Source organism: Urocitellus parryii, unplaced genomic scaffold (assembly GCF_045843805.1).
Source record: "Urocitellus parryii isolate mUroPar1 unplaced genomic scaffold, mUroPar1.hap1 Scaffold_37, whole genome shotgun sequence".
NCBI lineage: Eukaryota > Metazoa > Chordata > Mammalia > Rodentia > Sciuridae > Urocitellus > Urocitellus parryii.
The window spans coordinates 1,129,248-1,133,348 of NW_027553327.1; the positions used below are offsets into that span (position 1 = coordinate 1,129,248).

General features: G+C 33.4%; 1 pseudogene; it reads left to right on the top strand.

Annotated features, from left to right (window-relative positions):
* Nucleotides 1-1,372: 1,372 nt before the first annotated feature.
* On the top strand, nucleotides 1,373-3,221 carry LOC144252151 (uncharacterized; annotated as a pseudogene).
* The last annotated feature ends 880 nt before the right edge of the window (nucleotides 3,222-4,101 follow it).

Consider the following 4,101-nt stretch of genomic DNA (forward strand, 5'->3'; position numbering starts at 1 on the left):
TTAAAACACATGAAAACACATGAAACATTAAAAGTTGGATGACCTAAAGATCCAGAATTGCCAATACTAAATATGTATCCATGAACAATTAAATCAGAAAAATGAAGAGATGCCTCCGCTTTTGTGTTTAGTGCAAACATTTTTTCTCAGTATTAAAGCTAGGGTCTGAATGTGTGTGCCCATCAATGTCAAATGTGTAAAAATATGTACATATATACTATTTTTATTTAGTTAAAAAATATTTTTGTCTCTTAAAGTGTTATAAGAAATATATGCAGGATTTTGAATTAAGTGAAAGGTGGCAGGCAGATATTAAGTTGTAGGAGCATTTGATTCACATGTGGAACTCAGAAATTTAGTGAGCAAAATTTTGCTCACCAGGTACTGTGTTTCGTGTAGGGTTGATATTATAGTGAAAGTCTCCATATTTTTATTTATTGAGCATAATAGGGTCAAGAATTTTATTTTACCACATAGTGAGTGTATTATGTTCTTCATAAATACTAGTAGAAGGAATATAATACCTTGTAAGAACAAAATTGATAATTATATGAAATAATGCTTGTGTTAATTCATTCTATTTAGTCATTTTAACTTGTGTATATATAGTATAAAATACCATGATATATTTATAGATAAACAAAGTTGTATTTGTCAATAAAGGAAATTCTCATAACACATGAATGTAAAATTATAAAAATAAATTTAATATACTTGACTGTCATGTGGTGAATTCATTCAAGTATTATGGCCATAGGCTATGCAAGGTTTTCATAGTCCTTTAAAAATGTTTTTATGATAAATTTTATAGACATATATGTGTATATTTCTTAGTAAATTTTTTGTTCATACTTCTTTTTTAAGAGTCCATTGCCTCTTTACACTTGTTGAGTATTTATGGTATTATCACTCAAAATCTACTAGTTATTTTCATGTCTCTATGTCATGGTAGACAAAAAACATTTTTTGGATATTCTTTAAAAAAGCCAGAAATGTTTGTATATGTTTTACATTTCTCTTGTTCTATTGACAGTGAAGGTAGCTGGTAAATATTTCCTAAATACACAATACTATCTTATGAAGGAAAAAAAGCTGCTAATGATACTTTTCTACATTTTATTACATTACTCTTCTTAATTATGTACTCCTCTTGGATACTGTGGTATCCACAATAATTTTGGTAATATTCTCAAGGTAATTTTGTCTGTACATTTTTTATTCAACTAATATATAATTTGGAATTATGGTGACTTTGGACTTACTAATATGCTACACTCCTAATGTACTTATTTTACCTTAATTTCATGTTACATATGCAAAATATATTTATCCCAGTCTAATAGGTATTGTTTTATTTTTGTCTATTTCAGCCATGACACCTAAACATACCCACGTATATTCCCCAGAAAAGGGCCTAAAACATATGTTTCAAGAAGTGATAAGTGCAAAATATAGAAGTTGTAATCCTGAATATTTACCACAAAAGAAAATAGGGAAAACTCCAAGTGAGAGTGAACACCACAAATCATATAAAAAATCAGGCCTTTTTCTCCACCAGAGAATTTATACTGGAGAGAATCCCTACAAATATAAAGAATGTGGCAAAGCTTTTAGTAGAAAAAATGGTCTTATTTACCACAGAGGAAACCACAATGTAGAAAAGCCCTACAAATGTAAAGTATGTGCCAAAGCTTTTGGTCAAAAATCACACCTTATTTGCCACAGGAGAACTCACACTGGAAAGAAGCCCCACAAATGTACAGAATGTGGCAAAGCTTTCCATCAGAAATCAGACCTTATTTGCCACAGGAGAACTCACACTGGAGAGAAGCCCTACAAATGTACAGAATGTGACAAAGCTTTTGGTCAAAAATCACACCTTATTCGCCACCGCAGAACTCACACTGGAGAGAAGCCCTACAAATGTAAAGATTGTGGCAAAGCTTTTGTTAAAAAATCAGACCTTATTTATCACAGCAGATATCACACTGGAGAGAAGCCCTACAAATGTAAAGACTGTGGCAAAGCTTTTGTTCGAAAATCAGACCTTATTTACCATAGCAGATATCACACTGGAGAGAAGCCCTACAAATGCAAAGACTGTGGCAAAGCCTTTGGTCGAAAATCAAACATTTTTTACCACAGGAGAACTCACACTGGAGAGAAGCCCTACAAATGTAAAGACTGTGGCAAAGCTTTTGTTCAAAAATCAGACCTTATTCGCCAACACAGAACTCACACTGGAGAGAAGCCCTACAAATGTAAAGATTGTGGCAAAGCTTTTGTTCAAAAATCAGACCTTATTTGCCACAGGAGAACTCACACTGGAGAGAAGCCCTACAAATGTACAGAATGTGACAAAGCTTTTGGTCGAAAATCATCCCTTATTCGCCACCGCAGAACTCACACTGGAGAGTAGCCCTACAAATGTAAAGATTGTGGCAAAGCTTTTGGTCAAAAATCAGACCTTATTTATCACAGCAGATATCACACTGGAGAGAAGCCCTACAAATGTAAAGACTGTGTCAAAGCTTTTGTTCGAAAATCAGACCTTATTTACCATAGCAGATATCACACTGGAGAGAAGCCCTACAAATGTAAAGACTGTTGCAAAGCCTTTGTACGAAATCAAACATTTTTTTTTACCACAGGAGAACTCACACTGGAGAGAAGCCCTATAAATGTAAAGATTGTGGCAAAGCTTTTGGTCAAAAATCATACGTAATTTACCACAGAAGATCTCACACTGGAGAGAAGCCCTACAAATGTAAAAATTGTGGCAAAGCTTTTGGTCAAAAATCAGACCTTACTTGCCACAGGAGAACTCAAACTGGAGAGAAGCCCTACAAATGTAAAGACTGTGGCAAAGCTTTTGTTCGAAAATCAGACCTTATTCGCCACAGCAGATATCACACTGGAGAGAAGCCCTACAAATGTAAAGATTGTGGCAAAGCTTTTGTTCGAAAATCAGACCTAATTTACCACAGCAGATCTCACACTGGAGAGAAGCCCTACAAATGTATAGACTGTGGCAAAGCTTTTGGTCAAAACTCAGACCTTATTCGCCACAAAGAACTCACACTGGAGAGAAGCCCTACAAATGTGCAGAATGTGGCAAAGCTTTTGGTCAAAAATCAAGCCTTATTTGTCACAGCAAAACTCACACTGGCGAGAAGCCCTACAAATGTAAAGAATGTGGCAAAGCTTTTGGTCAAAAATAGACCTTATTCATCACAGCAGATCTCACTAGAGAGAAGTCCTACAAATGTAAAGAATGTGGGGCTGGGGTTGTGGTTCAGTAGTAGAGTGCTAGCCTCACATATGTGAGATCTTGGCTTTGATCCTCAGCACCACATTAAAATAAATAAGTGAAATAACGGTATTGTGTCCAACTAAAACTAAAAAATAAACATAAAAAAAGAGAGTAAACCTTATTAACAGCAGAATTTATACAGAAAAGAACCTCTACAAATTGAAAAAAAATGCAGCAAAGCTTTTAATAAGAAATCAATTATTTTCACCACTAGGCTACTTATTCTGGAAAGAAGACATATAAATGTAGAGAATGTAGAAACATTTTCAATTATATATCAATATATTACTAGACATCAGAGAAAACACATTGGAGAGAAGCTATACAAATGAGATCATTACTCTAAGAAAGGGACAACATTTAATCCTCACCACAATAACCATAGCATAGAGAATGTTTCGAAATGTGAAAATTGACAATGCCTCCAAAATTTATTCACCAATATTCAGAACCTGTAGATATATACTGGTTAGAGAAAATACAAATGGAAAAAAATGTAGCTACATGTTTCTTAAACACTGCTTATTTTTGGAAAATTCATTGTGCCCAGAAACCCTAAAAAGTTAAATAATATATCCAAAATGTATTTAAATTTTAAATTCATTGAACATTTGAAAACTTATACTAGTAGTGAATATTGAACAGATTTTGTCCAAAATATATGCCTTATATAACAGTGTAACATTTATAATAAATGTGAGAGTATAGTAATGTTATTATCTATATATTACACCTTGATGTATATGAGGATCAGTAAAATACAGAACTCATTTAAGTTTAGAAAACAA